The sequence below is a fragment of the Macaca nemestrina genome, chromosome 19 (assembly GCF_043159975.1).
Source record: "Macaca nemestrina isolate mMacNem1 chromosome 19, mMacNem.hap1, whole genome shotgun sequence".
NCBI lineage: Eukaryota > Metazoa > Chordata > Mammalia > Primates > Cercopithecidae > Macaca > Macaca nemestrina.
Window position 1 is genome coordinate 9,417,196 of NC_092143.1, and position 21,250 is coordinate 9,438,445.

A 21,250-nucleotide genomic window follows, 5' to 3' on the forward strand; every position below is an offset into this window, starting at 1 on the left:
TAAACCTTAATGTATACTTTTTTAATATTAGGAAGTTGGGGTGCTCCACAATGGAATAAAGAATGTGTCAAAACAATGTAAACGTGTTTTTAAAAATCACAACCTTTTGACTTAGGTCAGCACCTTTTTCCGTGACCCCCTTCAGTTCACAACCTTACTGAAGGCAGTCAAGGAAAAAGGTACTGACCTAAGTAACTTTGGAAATGAGTCTGTCAGACTAAAGCAAAAGGAATTATACATAAGCACTATATTCTACTTGATAAAGTTGTTTTCAAGAAGGGTCTGGATTAACAGTTCTAAAACCACAATGCAAATACAGTTGATCCTTTTTACCTGTAGGTTTTGCATTCGTAAGTTGAACTAAATGCAGATCAAAAATATTTGAATAAGACTATACCTGTATTGAACATGTATAGACTTTGTCTCATAATTATTCCCTAAATGATACAGTATAAAAACTATTTGCATAGCATCTACATTATATTAGGCATTATAAGTAAACTAGAGATGAGTTAAATGAGAGGATGTATACAGGCTATATGCAATATTATGCCATTTTATAGCAGGGACTTGAGCATCAGCAGACTTTCCTATCTGTAGAAGGTCCTGGAATGAATCTCCACAAATACTGAGGAATGACTATATACTGAAATTGAAAAAAAATACATAAATGGATTTCTCACTGTTGGAGTCAGGGGTCACGGACAAAGAAGAGAGGAGGATAAAATTATTCATGTAGTAATGGATTAGATTTGAAGCTTAAGTATACACTCCTATTTAGGACACAATATAGACACAAAGGATTAAGTTGAGAAATATCTATAGATATGTATATATTCATGGGTTACTATAAACACATATATCTCCTTGCTTTCTCAGCTGAGAGGACCTAGAAGCAACAATACCCAGTATCAACTAGCATACCTAGGGCACAAATCTTTGTTTCTAATACTATTCTCCAGTAAAAGAAACTAGGCTCTTTGAAGAAATTGTTGATTCCAAGACCAGGGCAGAAAATATAAAAGATGAGTGTGTAGCATCTTATAATGGCAGAAATAAGAAAGGACTAAAACAAAGCCCACAGTGATAGGGTATGTGAAAGGAACATAGGATCCAATTGAAAGACCTTGCAAAGACCAAAGCTGAAACAATATGATCAACAAAATAAAGTATTATTATAACAGAAGCATAAAATAAATATTCATAAACACATAGTATAGTACATTGACCATATATGCTTTTGATGTGATCTGATGAGAATGGCACTTTACCTCTATGGTCTTCCTCTGAAAAGTGTACTACCTGGGCGTAATCATTCAAAAAGAATCAAATGACCTCAACAGAGGGGCCAATATTACTGACCATTAACATTCAGACTCAAATTAATTTCTATAGCAATAATTAAAAATTAACTAAAATAAAATATTCTACCTCTGCTAAATTTCTCTTCCACAGACATGAATTTCAATTCCAGCTTTGCCACATACTAGCTATGTAATCAGAAAAAAAATTCTTTAAATTATCTAAGAATCATATATCTGCCTTTGAACAACAGGGATAATAATTGTTTGGAACTTCACAGATTTGTTTAAAAGTTTAATTGATATAATTCATGCAATTCACTTAATGGAGAGTCAGACAGTGGTACTACACATGTGATTTATTGTTTATTAATTTATCAATTGATATCTTTACATCTCCAAATTATAATATCAAGTCAGTGAGAATTATAAAGCTAGAAAAGCATAATGGAGTATCTAGTAAAATTCTGCTTTATTCTAAATCAAGATAATTTTTGAGGTTAATATTTTAACATATTCCTAAATTATCTACAGATAAACTTTTATAGTACATGTAAATAATGTATGATATTTTCCATCAATGGACATCTCATCTTACATACTGTTAAACGTGCCTGACACAAATAATTTGTCAATACATGGTAGTTTGATGAAGAGAATGATGATAATAATTACAATGACAATGATGAGGAAAGATTAAAAATGTGGAGGAACATGGCAGGAAAAGAAACCATAGGACATTTTCCCCAGTTATAGTTATACACATTCTAGTCCCACAATAAGGAATTGTGAGAGTTATAGTCATTGTAATGGACAGTCTATAACAAACTGGCAAAATCAATTCAGTCATAGGAGACAATTTTCGAGGTAAAACATTTCCTTTGTGAAAGTCTTTACAAAAAGATGATATTTTAAATTATTAATTGAGGCTTTAACATCATTCTTTCTAGCATTAGAAAGCCCCTTCATATTAGAGATCCTGAGGGTTAGGGCAACTATTCCTGATTCCCAACTGAGAGCATTAGTCAGAAGTGGTCTTTGCTCTAGAACTGGCATTAAATAATTAGGAACTCTCACAGAAATATTATACTATGATTACAAAATCTGTCACCCTTTCTCCAGGAAAGATAAATATGCCTCCTGATGCTTAGTCAGGAATTAGAACACCCACCCCACAGTGAAGAATTCTATAATTATTCCAACTCACACCACTTCAAATGCATAGCAGGGTGATTGCATTAAAAATCCCAAATAGGGGGTCCTAGCCAGAGCAATCAGGCAAAAGAAAGAAACAAAAGGCATACAAATAGGAAGTATTGAAGTCAAACCACCTCTCTTTGCTGACAATATGATTCTATACCTAGAAAATCTTAAAGAGTCTGCCAAAAGGCTCCCAGAACTGATGAACATCTTTGGTAAAGTTTCAGGTTACAAAATAAATGTACAAAAATCAGTAGCATTTCTATACACCAAAACCTTCAAGTTAAGAGCCAAGCCAAGAACACAATCCCATTTATAATAGCTACACACACACACACAAACACACACACACACACACACACAAAATACTTAGGAATGTATCCAACCAAGAAAGTGAAAAATCTCTACAGTGAGAGTTACAAAACACTGGTGAATGAAATCAGAGATGACACAAACAAATTGAAAATTGTTCCACACTCCTAGATTAGAAGGCTCAATATTGTCAAAATGGCCATACTGCCCAAAGCAATCTACAGATTCAATGCTATTTCTACCGAACTATGAAAGTCATATTTTACAGAATTAGAAAAATGTATCCTAAAAATCACATGAAACCAAAAAACAGCCTAAATAGTCAAAGTAATCGTAAGCAAAAAGAACACAGCTGGAAGTATCATATTACCTGACTTGAAACTATACTATAAGGCTACAGTAACCAAAACAGCATGGTACTGGTACAAAAATAGACATATAGACCAATGGAACAGAATAGAGAACCCAGAAATAAAGCTGCACACTTATAGCCATCTAATCTTTGACAAAGTTGACAAAAATAAGCAATGGTGGAGAAAGGATTCCCTATTCAATAATTGATGCCAGGATAACTGGCTAGCTATACGCAGAAGAATGAAACTGGACTCCTTGCTTTCACCATATTAAAAAATTAACTCAAGATGGATTAAAGATTTTAATGTAAAAACCCCAAATCTATAGGAATTCTAGAAGAAAACCTGGGAAATATCATTCTGGACACTGACCTTGGGAAACAATTTATGACGACATCCTCAAAAGCAATTGCAAATAAAACAAAAATTGGCAAGTGGGACCTAATTAAACTAAAGAACTTCTACACAGCAAAATAAGTTATCAATAGAGTAAACAGACAACCTACAGATTGGGAAAAAATATTCGTAAACTATGTATCTGACAAAGGTCTAATATCTATGAGGTCTAATAGTAGACCTAGTTGTAATCCTATTACTGGATATATATACAAAAGAAAATAAATTGTTCTACCAAAAAGGTACATATACTTATATGTTCATCACAACACTATTCACAATAGCAAAGACATGGAATCAATCTAGGTGCCCATCAGTGATGGACTGGATGAAAGAAAATGTGGTACATGTACACTATGGAATACTACATGGCCATAAAAAAGAATGAAATCATGTCCTTTGCAGCAACATGAATACAGCTGGGTGACACTGTCCTTAGCAAATTAATGCAGAAACAGAAAATCAAATACCACATATTCTCACTTTAAAGTGGAAGCTAAATATTGGGTACTTATGGACATAAAGGTGGCAACAATAGACACTGGGAACTACTACAGCTGGGAGGGGAGCAAGGGCTGAAAAACTAACTCTTGGATACTATGCTCACTACTTAGTTAATGGGATCATTCATATCCCAAACTTTAGCATTACACAATATACTCAAGTAACAAACATCCACATGTACCCTCAAAATCTAAAATAAAAGTTAAAATTATAAATAAATAAAATAACACATGTTCCATGTATAGTGTTGATTTTAATTTGTAACATGTAAAAATTTAAATATTATAGAAGAACTGTAGATTCTAATTATTTGGTCTGAGTCAGGCTTGTATTTGCCTTACATGTTACAATAATCTAAAAATTCTAAATGTAAAACACATATAAGAAGATAATAAGTCCAAATTAAGTCAAGTTGAGACTATTTTTTGGATAAGTATAAAAGCTAAAATAAAACACCTCAAACTTTGAAGAAAATAAAATTTGACAATCCCTCAAATTGAAAAAAATAAATCCATTTTAACCATGACCAATACAGTATATACATCCATTTGACATGCGGATGCAGTGTTTATTATGATGCTGTATTAGTTTTTTACATTGTTGATAAAGACATACCCAAGACTGGGCAATTAAAAAAAAAAAAAGACATACCCAAGACTGGGCAATTAAAAAAAAAAAAAGGTTTATAGGACTTACAGTTCCACATGGCTGGGGATGCCTCATAATCATGGCAGAAGGCAAGGGGGAGAAAGTCACATCTTATGTGGATGGCAACAAGGAAGAAAAAGAGCTTGTGCAGTGCAACTTCTGTTTTTAAAACCATCAGATCTCATGAGACCCATTCACTATCAAAAGAACAGCACAGAAAAGACCCGCCTCCATAATTCGGTCATCATTTACTGGCTCCCTCCCACAGCATGTGGGAATTATGGGAGCTAAAAGATGAGATTTCGGTGGGAACACAGAGTCAAATCATATCATTCCACTCCTGGCCCCTGCCAACTCTCATATCTTAACATTTTAAAACCAATCATGCCTTCCCAACAATCCCCCAAAGTCTCAACTCATTTCAGCATTAACTCAAAAGTCCACAGTCCAAAATCTCATCGAGACAAGACAAGACCCTTCCATCCATGAGCCCACACAATCAAAAGCAAGTTAGTTACTTCCTACATACAATGAGGGTACAGGAATTGGGTAAATACAGCCATTCCAAATGGGAGAAATAGGCCAAAACAAAGGGGCTACAGCCCCCATGCAAGTCTAAAATTCAACAGGGCAGCCAAATATTAAAGCTCCAAAATGATCTCCATTGACTCCATGTCTCACATCCAGGTCATGCTGATATAAGAGGTGAGTTCCCATGGTCTTGGGCAGCTTTGCCACCATGGTTTTTCAGCATACAGCCTCCCTCCTGACTGTCTTCATGGGCTGGCATTGAGTGTCTGTGGCTTTTCCAGGGGCATGGTGTGAGCTCTCAGTGGATCTACCATTCTGGTGTCTGAAGGAGTTGGCCCTTCTCTCACAGCTCCACTTGGCAGTACTCCAGAGGAACTCCATGTGGGGTCTCTGACTCCACATTTCCCATCCACACAGCCCTAGCAGAGGTTCTCCAATGAGGGCCCCACTCCTGCAGCAAACTTCTGCCTGGGCATCCAGGCATTTCCATACAACTTCTGAAATCTGGGTGGAGGTTCCCAAATTCCAATTCTTCACGTTTGTGCCCTTGCAGGCTCAACACCATGTGGAAGCTGCTAAGGCTTGGTGTTTGCAACCTCTGGAGTCATGGCTGAAGCTCTACGTTGGCCCCTTTCAGCCACAACTAGAGAGGCTGGATGCAGGGCACAAGTCCCTAGGCTCCACACAGCATGGGAACCCTGGGCCCAGCCCATGAAAACATTTTCTCCTAGGCCTCTGGGCCTATAATGGGAGAGGGTGCTGTGAAGACCTCTGACATGCCCTGGAGACATTTTCCCCACTGCCTTGGGGATTAACATTCAGCTCCTTGTTATTTACGCAAATTTCTACAGCCGGCTTGAATTTTTCCTCAGAAAATGGGATTTTGTTTTCTAGTGCATTGTCAGGCTGCAAATTTTTCAATCCTTTATGCTCTGCTTCCCTTATAAAACTAAATGCCTTTAACAGCACCGAAATCACCTCTTGAATGCTTTGCTGATCAAACATTTCTTCTGCCAGATACCCTAAATCATCTCTCTCAAGTTCAGAGTCTTACAAATCTCTAGGGCAGGGGCAAAATGTCACCAGTCTCTTTGCTAAAACATAACAAGTCACCTTTGCTCCAGTTCCCAAGTTCCTCATCTCCATCTGAGACCACCTCAGCCTGGACCTTATTGTCCATATCACTATCAGTATTTTTGTTAAAGCCATTCAACAAGTCTCTAGGAAGTTCCAAACTTTCCCACATTTTCCTGTCTTCTTCTGAGCCCTCCAAACTATTCCAACCTCTGTCTATTACCAGTTTTAATACCGCTTCCACATTTTCAGGTATCTTTTCAGTAGCACCCCACTACTGGTACCAATTTACTGTATGAGTTTGTTTTCACACTGCTAAAAAAGACATACCCAAGATTGGGCAATTTACAAAAGAAAGAGGTTTATTGGACTTAAAGTTCCACATGGCTGTGGAGGCCTCACAATCAAGGCAGAAGGCAAGGAGGAGCAAGTTACATCTTATGTGGATGACAGCAAGCAAAAACAGAGCTTGTGCAGGGCAACTCCCATTTTTAAAACCAACAGATCCCAGGAGACCTATTCACTATCATGAGAGCTGCACAGGAAAGACCCACCCCCTTAATTCAATCATCTCTCACCAGGTCCCTCCCACAATACATGGGAATTATGGGAGCTACATATGTGATTTGGGTGGGGACATAGAGCAAAAAATATCAGATGCTAAATAAAGAACATGGAAAGATAGCTAAATAGATGTTGACTCATGTTATTAATAACTAATAGGCAATATATAAATAACTTCCAAGTTATATTTCTACACCTTTGATTCCCAGGGCCTTAAAGAATGACCAATAATCACACTGCTCAAGGTGGGAATATGTGAAATTTAACCTGACCAATCTTTAATACTGAAATAATAGTCTACAAATTTAGCTGAGTCCTGAAAACATATGAGTGTGAAGAGTTTGTCTAATTCTAATTTGTTTAAAATTCAATTGTAATAAAATGCGATAAAAATCAGTAATTTTACTTTCAATTTCTATCATAGAGAATACAATAATTTTTACAATAAAGTTTTCATATTTCATTTTCATATTTCAATAAAGTATGAAAGTTTTCATATTCATATTTTACCACTTTTAATACTGTGATATTTATTGCTGTTTTCAAAGGACAGCAATTAGGACATTCAAAAATAACTCCAAATACACTGAAAGCTCTTGGATCTATATAGTTATAAGTTGTGAATAACAATGCCAAAAATTACATATGTCAATAACTAACTTATTATACTATTCCAAGATTCTGAATCCTGGATAGTATGGAAAACATATAACATTCAGAAATTACAACTACCTGAGAAACAAAATAATGTAAAACAGCAAGAGCAATAACGAAAAGGAAAGACGAAAATTTTCTTCTAAAAGCACCACTTATTTTTGGCCTTACAAAACTTTCACACTTGGTTTTGAATCCAAGAGGGAATAAAAAGAGACGAGAGAGAGTGAGAATGAGAAAGAAGAGCAGGCAAGACCCAGAAGATCCTGAAAGGAGGAAGCATAAGAGAAACACCAATTGCCTCACTAAAATTGTCTTTCTCAGCACATTGGTTAAGCCTTGCATTTCTTTCTTAAAAGGATTTGTTTTAGAAGTCCACATTTGAGCAAGGAGAACCTCTGACATGTACAAGGTAATGTAAACTTGTCTCTCACTGCTCTTCTCCACTAAGCACAAAAAATAAACCCTGAAGTAATGCACAAAACAGCAAAAATGGAACTACAAAAGGTAGAAAGACAAAGGCAAACTAGTTGGAAACTCAGGATTGGAGAAATGATATAGCAGCAGGGCACTTTATGTTGTCCCACCCAACAGAAAAAAGAGACCCAAATCACAGAACCTCAACCTAGCAACAGAAGGCAGCCCAGGTGTGCCCATCCTTCCATAGGATTGAGTAGGAATCCTGCGAACAATGCCAGGCAAACCCAGTTCCTCTGGCAAAAGTGATCAATAGTCACTCAAGACAATGTTCTCCTTCCCTTTCCTCCACTAGGCCTGAGACTCCCTTCCCATGCTAAGAGACACAGGGAAGCCAGGGTCACCAGCAAAGGAAATTCTCTAATGACAAGTCCATGCCTGGGAAGTTTACTTTATACTCCACAGGCAGAAGGGTCCTTCTAGTCAAAAAGCACCTGTACTGGGAAACACGATTTTTCCCTGTGGGCCAGAGACTCCTTTCCCCCACTTAAAGGCAACAGGCATCCCAGACTGAGAAAATCTGCTTTGGCTGCCACCTCAAGCATCACTAGCATGGACCAGTGGGAGCCGATGTGGCACAAGATAAAGCAAGCAGACAAAAACAACATGACAAAGTCTGAAAATTAATCGCCATTAGGACTACAGCCAACAAAAACAGGCCAGGGCCTGTGTGCTAAACCTAAACAAGTGAATGACTGCTGAGAAGATAGATAGATAGATAGATAGATAGATAGATAGATAGATAGATAGATAGATAGATAGAATCCAGATTATAAGAGCCAAAATTTGCAGAATACATATGAAAATCACCTATTATACAAGGAACCAGGAGAATTACAAGATAAATTTTAAAAGATAATAAACTGATATTAACACCAAAGTTACTCAGATGCTCAAATTGTCTATTGAGGATTATAAAGCAATCATCCTAAATATAATTCAGCAAGTAATCACAAATTCTTTTGAAATAAATTTTCAAAATAGAAAATTTTAGCAAAGAAAATGAAGTTACAAAAGAAGAATAAAATTGAAATTATAGAAATGAAAAAAAATAGAAATTTTTAAAAATGCAGACTCACTAAATAGGCTCAAATATCAGAATGGAAATAACAGAGAATATAATCATTGAACTTGAGGACAAATCAATAGACTTCACTCAATCTGAACAATAGAACAAATAGAGTAGAAAAAAATTAACAGAGCCTCAGGTGGGACAACAACAAAAAGTCCACATACATGCATTAGACTCTCAGCAGCAGAGGATAAAGTGAGTGGGCTTAGAGTATTCAAACAAATAAGTCTGGAAACTTCCCAAATTTAGCAAAAGTCATACACACACAGATTCAAGAAGCTAATCAAACTCTCTATAGAATAAACCCAAAGAAATCCATGTCAAGACTCATTATAAGTGAACATCTAAAAACAAATGATAAAGAAAACATCTAGAAAGCAGCCAAAGGGAAGCACATATTACCTATAGAGAAACGCAATTTTGAATAACAGCAGAAATTATCTGAAACCATGCACCAGATAATGTAGCAAAACAATTTTCAAGTGCCAAAAGACCTGTCAACTACAAACTCTATATCCAGTGAAACTATCCAAATGAATGAAGGGAAACAAACATTTTCTCTGATGAAAGAAAACCAAAACAAAACAAAAGGCTAATAGACTGACCCTTAAAGAATGGCTAAAGGACTTTGTGTAAAAAGAAAAGATGTGATAAAATAAAGAAACTTGGAGCTTTTTCGTATTAGTCCATTCTCATGCTGCTATGAAGAACTTCCCAAGACTGGGTAACTTATACAGGAAAGAGGTTTAATTGACTCACAGTTCCCCAGGGCTGGTGAGGCCTCAGGAAACATACAATTATGGCAGAAGGGAAAGCAAACACATCCTTCTTCACATGGTGACAGGAGAGAGAAACGAGTACTGAGCAAAGGGGAAGGCCCCTTATAAAACCATCAGATCTTGAGAGGCTAAGGTGGGCGGATCACAAAGTCAAGAGTTTGAGACCAGCCTGGCCAATATGGTGAAACCCCATCTCTACTAAAAATGCAAAAATTTACCAGGCATGCTAGCTGGCACCTGTAGTCCCAGCTACTCCGGAGGCTGAGGCAAGAGAATCGCTTGAACCCAGGAGGCAGAGGTTGCAGTGAGCCGAGATCATGCCACTGCACTCTAGTCTGGGAGACAGAGTGAGACTCCATCTCAATAAAAAAAAAAAAAAAAAAAAAAAAAAAAGATCTTGTGATAACTCATTCACTATCATGAGAATTGCATGGGGGAACCACACCCATGATTCAATTACCTCTCACTGGGTCACTCTCACAACAAATGGGAATTATGGGAACTACAATTCAAGATGATACTTGAGTGGGGACAGCCAAACCATATCACTTCACCCGTTGCCCCTCCCAAATCTCATGTCCTCACATTTCAAAAACACAATCATATTCTTCCAACAGTCCCCCAAAGTCTTAACTCATTTCAGCATTAACCCAAAAGTCCAAGTCCAAAGTCTCATCTGAGACAAGGCAAGTCCCTTCTGCCAATGAGCCAAAACAATGAATCTACAGGTCCCATGAAAGTCCGAAATCTAACAAGGCAGTAATTAAATCTTAAAGCTCCAAAATGATCTCCATTGACTCCATGTCTCACATCCAGGTCATGCTGATGCAAAAGGTGGGCTCCCACAGACTTGGGAAGCTCTGCCCCTGTGGTTTTGCAGGGTATAGCCCCCTCCCACCCAGTTATTTTCACAGGCTGGTGTTGAGCATCTGTGGTTTTTCCAGGCATACAGTGCAAGATGTTGGTGGATCTACAATTCTGGGGTCTGAAGGATGGTGGATCTTTTCTCACAGCTCCACTGGGCAGTGCCCCAGTGGGGACTCTGTGTGTGGGTTCCAAGTTCACATTTCCTTTCTGCACTACCCTAGTAGAGGTTCCCTCTGAGGGCCCCACCCCTGCATCTGCCTGGACATCCAGGTGTTTCCATACATACCCTGAAATCTAGGTGGAGGTTCCCAAACCACAATTCTTGACTTCTGTGTACCCACAGGCCCAATATCATGTGTAAGTCACCAAAGCTTAGGGCTTGCACCCTCTGAAGCAACAGCCTGAGCTGCACCTTGGCCCCTCTTAGCCACAGCTGGAGTGGTGAGGATGCAAGGCACCAAGTCCCAAGGCTGCACAGAGCAGGGAGGTACTGGACCCTACCCACAAAACCATTTTTTCCTCCTAGATCTCTGGGTCAATGATGGAAAGGGCTGCCATTAAGATCTCTGACATGGCCTGGAGACATTTTCCCCGTTGTCTTGGTGATTAACATTCTGCTTCTCATTACTTATGCAAATTTCTGCAGCAGGCTTGAATTTCTCCCCAGAAAATGGGTTTTTTCTTTTCTATTACATGGTCAGGCTGCAAATTTTCCAAACTTTTACCCTCTGTCACCTCTTGAACACTTTGCTGCTTAGAAATTTCTTTCAACAGATAGCCTAAATCATCTATCTCAAGTTCAAAGTTCCACAGATCTTTACGGCAGGGAAAAAATGCTGCCAGTCTCTTTGCTAAAGGATAACAAGAGTCACCTTTGTTCCAGTTCCTCATCTCCTTCTGAGATCATGTCAGCCTGGAGTTCATTGTCCATATCACTATCAGCATTTTGGTCAAAGCCATTCAACAAATCTCTAAGAAGTTCCAAACTTTATCACATATTCCTGTCTTCTGAGAACTTCCCGCCTTCTGGGAAGTTCCAAACTTTCCCACATTTTCCTGTCTTCTTCTGAGCCCTCCCAGCTGTTCAACCTCTGCCTGATACCCAGTTCCAAAGTTGCTTTCACATTTTTGTGTATCATTATAGGAGCACCCCACTCTTTATGGTACCAATTTACTGTATTAGTCTGCTCTCACAATGCTATGAAGAAATACCTAAGACTGGGTAATTTATAAAGGAAAGAGGTTTAATTGACTCACAGTTCCACAGGGCTGGGGATGCCTCAGGAAACTTACAATCATGCAGAAGGGGAAGCAAAAATGTCCTTTTTCACATGGTGGCAAGAGAGAGAAATGAGTGCCAAGAGAAAGGGGAAGCCCCTTAAAAAACCATCCGATCTCATAAGAACTCACTACTATCACTAGAACAGCATGGGAGGAACTGCCCCCATGATTCAATTACCTCCCACTGGGTCCCTCCCACGACACATGGTGATTAAGGGAACTATTTAATTCAACTCAAGATGAGATTAGGGTAGGGACACAGCCAAACCATATCATTTGTTAAGCAAAAAACAACAGAAATAGGAGAAATATATGTAAATACAATAGACGATCCTCCTTATGAGCTTTCTAAATGAGTTGTGATGTTAGCAACAAAAATTATAACACTATCTGATACTGATGATGTTTAAAAGGGGGGACCTTTACCCTTACCTAAGGGGACCTAAATGAAAATAAGGTTTCTACACTTCACTCAATGTGGTAAAACACTGACACCATTTATATCTGTGTTACAATATTTAATACATAGCATAATCACTAAAAATGTCACTTACAGGATATGCACATTAAGCCAAATCCTTAGTTTTCAAGATCTCCATGACAACTTTAAGTCTTATTTATGGCTAGTGTATATGGTTTCTTTATGGTTCAAATGAAACTTCCTCTCTTTCCAAAATCTTCTTAAGTAATCCCAATATCTGAAGATAAGTGAAAGTCTATAAAAGAGATCATCTGCCCCACTCACATCAGCAATATTGCATGATAATGTAAACTGTTATCCTTTTTTCTTATATGTCCTATATTCCCAACCAGTTTGGAAATCTTTAAAATATAATTGTGGAAAATGTCTTTGTGAATCCTTGGTGCTCATCATGGTGTGAAGTATGCACATAATCTATATTTAATAAATGTATGATAACCAAGGAATGAATGGATGCCAGTGTTTGAATGACACCTAAATATTATCTAATAAAACATCTCAAATTTCAGAGATAGAGAAAACTGAGGCCATAGAATTTTTTATAAGAATATAGAGTTCAAGCAGAAAAGTAAATAATACAAAATGTGTAAGACTTTAATAGTGAGATAGGATCTCAGCAGGGTACCTAATCATGGTCCAGCTACCCTTCATTGTGGTGACATTGGATCCAGCAGAGGCTGGGTAGGAGCTGTGGCCTTGGTGTAAGTCCTACCATCTGAGACTTAGAAGAGGCTGAAAAACTTGGATCATTAGATAAACAGGACAAAATCTAAAAAGTACCAACCATAAAGTGACAATTTCTTCTGCATAAAAGGTTAGTACATACCCTGCTAGTTTTTAAGTGTTTTATATATAAAGCATGTTATAAAGATGACGTTACATTTCACATTTCAAAAGTACTTTTATTGACAAGTCTTCCAACTTAGTTATGAATGAAACTGGGTGAATTTTGGGGCTTGAATGCACAGCATGGTGACTATAGTTAATAATACTCAATTGGGTACCTGAAATTTGCTGACTGTATGTTCTCACCATAAAAAAGTAGTAACTACGTGAGGTGATGTATGTATTTATTAATTATTGTGATAATCATTTCATCTTAAATATGAATATCAAATTGTCATGTTGTATACCTTAAATATATATATTTAGTTTTCAGTTATGCTCAATAAAAATATAAACCAATACATTTAGAATTGCTTTGTTCACTTAATATAATTATTAGATAATGCATTACATTATTCTTCAAAAGTAAAATAGTATTAATTTTATATATGATTGTCATCAAAGGAAATAATTTCCTTCCACCACATAAACTATACTTATGAATGATAAGATGTAAATAATATGAGTAGAAACATGATTTTAATCAAGTATCTATCACATCAAATTACCCAAGAGAGAGGCAATAAAAGAAGAATGAGAACATAGAAACATTCATTTACATAAAAAAGTGATGATCAATATATAAAGTAGACAAAAGAATAAGTAAAGCATTTGCTGAATGCAAAAGGAAACATTGGAGCTAATAATCAATTCTTCTGAAGTTGGAGTGGATATAGATTACCATTTTACTTCTATTGAAGGGACTGATCCAGAGCCTAACTTATAAAGATGCAGCTCACAGTACTCATGTTTCCAGTTTCATGATGTGTTAGAGAGGGATACAAATCAAAGCACAATGAGAAAGCCTCAGAGCAGAAACAGTTCCATGTCTGTCTTTGGATAAATAGATACACAGTAATTGTGGGTGATATTTTGCATCAGGTTTTCTGCTGAAATTAAAGGCAAATGATATAATGTTCTCTGAGAAATAGCAAGTAAGAAATTGAATTTAAGACATAACATGATTTTTAATATCTTTAATCAAATGCATTCTTTTTATACTTTTCATATGCTTCGATCTCCAAATCATGCAGGAGAATTGATGTGCTACAATATCATCAGCACGGGCAAAGAAAAGCCACTCAAAGGCCTCCTCCCTCATCTGTACTACAGATATCTCTAAAAAGCTACCTGAATAATTTCTTGCAGCAAGTTAATTTTATTTTATATTGAGAGTGAATGGCTAGCATGACAACTTTATGTATCACTTCCTTTCTAAACCTGGTGTTTGTTACTATCAGCCTTAAGCCAGAACTGACTTAGATTCCTTTGGGTAGAGGTTGGTATTTGCTGAAGAAGTCTGCAATGGAGGAATGCTAACTACTCCTCCACCTACCAAATTATAAGCAATGCCACACAGAAACACAATTCTGCCAGTCAAACAGGGATTTGCTAACTAAGTATTTATTATCAATTTGGCATAAAAGGTAGTCTTATAGCCCATTCTGTAAACTGGAGAAAGTTCCAGGTTTTTGTCTTTTTAACTTTTCTAGTCACCAGATCACATTAATTGTTCAGTTAGAGCAAATACCCAAATCCAGAGAAAAGATGTGTGTGCCTTAAAGGCTGGGTAGGATCAAGCAGTCAGAATCCCCAAGATTACTTGGCTGGCATTGGGACCATTTAGGGATTCAGCCTGTAGCATTACTCTCATGGGTTGGACATAGACACTTTAGTTTCCATCCATGCATAGGTGGAATTGCCTTCAAAATATTTTTACCCAACTCTGTATGTAAAATTTTCTTAATGTCACCAAAAAGAGCCCATTTATAAAATTCATCATGCTAAGTAATAGGTCATCATTTCAACAACAAAAATTCTGCTTCGACATTTGTCATGCTAATTAGCAAAGTGGGATGGTGGATGGAACTACGTCAAATACACTGCTCAGAACGGCCCCTTCAGAAGTTATGTTCCTCCTGATTAGAACCATCCTAAATTCAAACACCCTAATTTCCTGATTAAAACTTAGGTAACAAACACATAATTTCACACTGTGTATGCTGAATCATCAAAAGTAAATTATGCAACCTATAGCAAAAGTTTTAAACTAAAAAGAGTAAAATATGCTCATAATTTTACCCCCAGATATGGTATATGATCACTATTAATGTTTTGACATTCAACAAATACCCATGTACACTCATATTTTGGCATATACAAATATACTTAAACATGCACACAAATATAAAAGTAAGCACTAAGTGACCACAGTTTTCACCATCCTATGTTTACAAAGGATGTCATATTAATGTGCAAATGAAATTTTGCTATCTTATGAGTACCATCTGTACTTACAGGGGCTTGAGCTCTCTTTTGAGGATGCATCTTTGACACCATTATTTCTGGAGTCCCTAGGTGTCCGTCACATGAGATCCATTTTCATTACTTTGCTCTTGCTATTTTCTTATCATTTGACTTAGACTATTTACCTTACAGGTCTATTAATTCTCAAACCAGAATTCTTGCCAGAGGGCTCATCTGCCCAACACCATAATCTGAGAGACAATTGATTGGTCAGTTGGTTGACTGTTTCACTCACTCATTCATTTATTAAATTTGCAAATACTTATTCATCTCCTACTATGGTATTGTACTGTTCGAAACCCTGGGGCTGCAACAGAGAAGAAAACAGAAATAAATTCATTATTTTCTGGAGTTCACCTTTGGGGTAGGTGTGAGAGATGACAATTAAAAAAAAAAAAAAAACTAAGTAAAACAGGTAAAAACAGGTATCATCTCACCCAGCAACAAGTAATAAAGAGAAAATTTAAAAGAAGGAAAGATAATAGGGAGGGTTGGGATTAAGAGAAGTTCCAAATTCAAATAAGGTGACCAAGGGGAACCACACAGAGATGAGATTTAAGTAAAATCCTTTAGAAAGATGGGGAGCGAGGCACATAAAATATCTTGGTAGCTGGATGGAAAACCTGTGTACAAAGGCTCTGTGTCCAAAGCACATGTGTTATGTTCAAGGAATAGCAAAGAAGTGTGTGTGGTTGGAGCAAAATGAGCTGGGAATGAGTAGAAAAAAATGAGGTCAGATAAATTGGGATCCAGATTACACAAGGCTTTGCCAGCCATGGGGGACTTTGGCTTTTATCTAGATGAGATGGAACCATTTTCATCAGAGAAGTTACATTTGTGTGGTTTTACCTTAAAAGATCAACCTACCTTTTCTATGAGAATATAAAGAAGAGAGCAAAGGCAAAACAGAGAAACTACTGGACTAATAAAGCAAGAGAAGATGTTTATATAAACCCCATTGACAACAGTGAAGGTAGTGAGGAGTGACTGCATAATAATATAATACAGTTTGAAGGTTAAAACCAATAGAATTTACCAATAGATCAGATAAATAACTTGAAAGGAGGGAAAGATTATGTTTGATTTCAATATTTTTGCTGCAATTTTAAGACTGGACTTACCATCCATAGAAATTGAGAAGACTGCATTTAAAGGCATGAGACTCTGTGAGATTACCAAGAAAGGAAGGGAATGCAGATAAAATGAGAAGTTCATGAGCGTAACTTGTGTAAAGCAAGGGAGATGACAAGGACCCGGTAAAGAGGATGGAGAAGGAACTGCTAGAGAGCTGAGAGAAAAATCAGGAGAATATGACTGTCTTCTCTCCATCCATGCCTTCTCATTCATTCCCCAGAGCACAGTTGAGATCAGGTTTTAATGTGTTATGTAACTTTGCTAAAAGCGCAATGATACGAGAATGCAAGTTACAAACAGGGGTTAAGTAAGAAGGGCTACGTTACCTGATGGATGCACATGAACTCAGGTGCAGTTATCTTTATGAGGAGCAGCAGTTACTGTTATCTAGCACCCAACCCACTTGTATACAGGACAATACGCTTTTCCCCATTGGGCAAAAACTGGAGTACATCCAGACTCCCCGAAAATAAGACCAGAGAGAAGGTGAACCCAGTGGGAGAAATGAGTTGCATTATAATGTCAGCCTATTGCTTGAGTCCAAGACCTCATTTCTTAAAATTCAAGATATATCTTGCCCCACATAGATTAATAGTAGAAGTTGATTCTTTTGTCCTCCATTTGCAGACCTTCATATATGAGCCTACTTTTAGAATAGTTGTTCAGAACACAATGGACAATTCATAAGCCTATGGTTAACAGGGTAAAAGTATTGTCTTCTATTTTCTCATTCTAAATTTAACAATAAAAGGAAGGAAATGCCTTTGAGTGTCAGCATTGCTCCAAGTCCTCATTGTGTCATGTTTAATATCACCACATGTAGATATCACTTGTCCAGACTGGGTCCATCTTATTTAGACCTTCTTCCAGTCTTATATGAAGATGACAATTTAACTTCGCTTCTGCAGTAAAATGACAATTGGACTTTGGTCCCTTGACTGCTGATATCCTGTAAGTCACATCACAAACATCCTCACAGGAACAAGCCAAACTTTGCAGCCATAAATTCACACCGAGGAAAGACACCTTTCTCCCCTGGGAACATAGTCTTCAACAGTATATCTGCATATCTTGGAGGGGAATCACTTTTTTGAGAGGCTCTTAGTAAAATTTCTCTTGATAGGTTTCAGCCCTCTTACTATACACCATATGCTTGTTTTATTGTTCCTTCATTGGAAAAAAAAGATGAAGATGACAAATTGATACTGTTAAGTATTATCCCTGGTAAGTAAATAAGTTTTTTGCATACCATTTAAACATGAAAAAAAAATTACCTTATTGTTATAAATGAGCATATAATGTTTGGAAAGCTACCATGAGAAATCACTTTTCAAAACTCGGGCCGGCATATTGTTTAATGTTACTTCTAAAGTGCATCCATTCATTCATTAACTTACTCCAGCTACTCTTCTCAGTGTGAGGATAATGCAGTGAACAAAACAGACAAAGCCTGTTTTCCCTTCTAAATGATATTTTAGTGAAGAAGGGAAAGTGCCAGGAATCTGTCTCCAATGAGGTAATGGTTGTCTGAGTGCAACTCACAGCACTCGTTCGTGTGTGCCTAAAACTGGATGGAGAGAAAGCTTATTCGCGTGTTAGTCCTGGCCCTGGCTGAGTTAAGGAGGCATGAGCAGTTGGATAGTGTCCTTTCTCCCTCTTGGGTCGTTTGGTGATTGCCTCCTGCTGCCCTGGCAGGGAAATGAAACCCTGACAACTGCGACACGAGTGGTGGGTCCATTCATGAGACCCCACGTTTGTATCCAGTCACTTGGCCCCAGCAGGAAGCAAAGAGAAAATAGCTACTCACAGGAGCTGAACCATTAGAGACAGAAGACAAGAAGTTGAAGACTCTGGACAGGAGCTTAAAGGAAGGGATTGTGCCAGAAGATGGCAGATGAATGTGGAGCAGGCACCAAGGGAGCTGCACCATCAAGGCCCTGTGCGTTATAATTTATCTGTTGCAGGGTGGAGGCCATGTGAAGATAGGGGAGAGTTGGTGCTTCTGTCACACACGAAACTCCAACTGAGAAAATACCTAAGGAAAGACTCTATCCAAATATCAAAAACTCAGAATGGAAACCTGGAATCACCAAGAAAGGAAACATCGAGGGGTCCTTCCTGGGCTGGGGGGGCGTGAAATGCATGGAAAGGGGTGATGATATCCTGTTTAGGAGTTAATATAAATGCCAAATAAGGAATTCTGACATGAAAAAAGACATATGGAAAGTACATTTTCAGAATATTTTGGAATTAACTGAACTAAAATATCAAAGCAAAACCTCGGATGTTAGGCTGCAAAGAAAAGGAGGAAGTAAAAGTGTTTCGAAGTTATCCTAGAGTTGGAGAAAAGAATGCAGGAAATCATCTTATTAAAAAGGTACTGTCTTTCTAGGCTCAGAGGAAACAGTGGGAAAGCTGTCACCATGTAAAGAGTTGTTTTCCTTCCACACTATACTAAGGAAATCTGTGTATGATTATAAACACGGGGAAAGAGAAGGTCATCGGTAAGAATAAACGGAATGACTGTGTAACACATCGTCTACACAAGAGCACCTCTGAGAGTGAAAGGGGGCCTATGTTAGTGATCGTCCTGCTAAGGTGATGATCGCCTTAGCAAAAGGGACTGTTTCTGGGCAATCTAGATGGATGACTAACCAACAAAAATGCACACACACACACACACACACACACACCCCTCATACGTTTAACGTTTTATCTTTCCTGTTTCATTGGGGAAAAAAAGATGAAGATGACAAATTGGTATTGTTAACTATTATTCCTGGTAAGTAAACAAGTTTTTTGCATACCTTTTTAAAGGAGAAAAAAATTGCTTTATTGCTATAAATGAGCATATAATGTTTGGAAAGTTACTATATATACATATATGCACATATGTGTATACATGTATGTATGTGTATGTATACTATATATACATATATACACATATCTATGTAGCAAAATGAATTAAAGAGCTATTTTAACCAGCCCCGCCCCCACCCCCAAAGAAGGATGTGGAAGCCCAAAGTAGCATCAGCGAGAAACAAGGCAAGAACGGAGAATAAAATCAAGTATACTGGATTTCACATATATTGTAAGCAAAAAAAAGAAATTATATTCAGAGGCAAACTGTTACACTGGCTTTAAAAATAGCTATTTTTAAGAACTACATTGAAAAGAAACTATCAAGAAAAAAGGCTGAAATAGTGAGATGGACAAATAGATATCAAAAAATTAAAACAAAAGAATGTATAAATGAGAATAGTAAATCAAAATTAAATTAAGGTCAGAAACACTAAGTATAATAAAGAGATATCATATAGTGAGGAAATAACAGGCACCCTGAATGAAGGAAATGTAGCAGTCACAATACCCAAAAGAGGAGAGCAGTTGTTTACATAAAAGTCTTATCTAAACAAAGAACACTCGGAAAAAGTACACCTCCGGAAGGGGATTTTAGTACCCTTTTCAGAAATCCGGAATAGTACAATAAACCAACCTGAATTAATAGATAAGTAGACCCTCGAAATGTGTGAATGAATTATGTGCCTGCTTCAGTGAGTCTATGAAATGTTCAAAAAGTTAAGATACTTTGCTACAAAGAACAATTTAACAAAGTACACATTTTCCAGTCTAATTTCTTTGGTGGAATCCAATAAATTAGAAATACGTAATATAGTTCAGATAAAAGATATTAATAATAACCTTGTTGACCAAGCAAAAAATACATGTATGTAATATAAAGGTGACCAAATAGATTATTTTGATATCTAAAAACTTGCTCCTAAATTATTACGTATAAACAAATATTCATACTAAAAGAACTGTGCTCAGGAGGAAATAGTTGTAGAAGGCTCAATAATTAAAGAAAATTAAAAATAAAAGCAATGGCACTTAAACTAAGAAACAAATAGAAAATAAATAATAAATTACACAAAAAGAAGTAAATAAAAGGGAATAAGTATAGCCAGATGTAGAAATTGATAAAATAGATTTTTTTTTTTTTTGAGACAGAGTCTCACCCTGTCACCCATGCTGGAATGCAATGGTGCGACCTCAGCTGACTGCAACCTCCACCTCGTGGGTTCAAGTGATTCTCCTGCCTTGGCCTCCCGAGTAGCTGGGATTACAGGCACACACCACCACGCCTGGCTAATTTTTCATTTCTTTAGTAGAGACAAGGTTTCCCCATGTTGGCCAGGCTGGTCTTGAATTCCTGACCTCAAGTGATCTGTTCACCTTGGCCTCCCAAAGTGCAGGGATTACACGCGTGAACCACCGCACCCAGCGTATTCCCTGTAATTTATAGTTTTTTTTAATGTGATTATATTATTTCTCCTATTTTTGTTTTTATTTTCTATTAATCTTTACTTGTTAAATGGTTAACCTTAATTTTCCAGGTTTTCTTCTTTTACAGAAACATTCAAATGTAT

At 37.2% G+C, this 21,250-nt stretch overlaps 1 long non-coding RNA gene across 1 annotated transcript in view; it reads left to right on the plus strand.

The window, feature by feature from the left end:
- The window catches only part of LOC139359981 (uncharacterized), a 489,579-nt gene extending 468,697 nt beyond the window's left edge, over positions 1–20,882 (plus strand). The window contains exon 3 of the long non-coding RNA XR_011616811.1: positions 20,832–20,882. This is a non-coding gene — a long non-coding RNA (uncharacterized lncRNA). The remainder of the gene's footprint in view (positions 1–20,831) is intronic.
- The last annotated feature ends 368 nt before the right edge of the window (positions 20,883–21,250 follow it).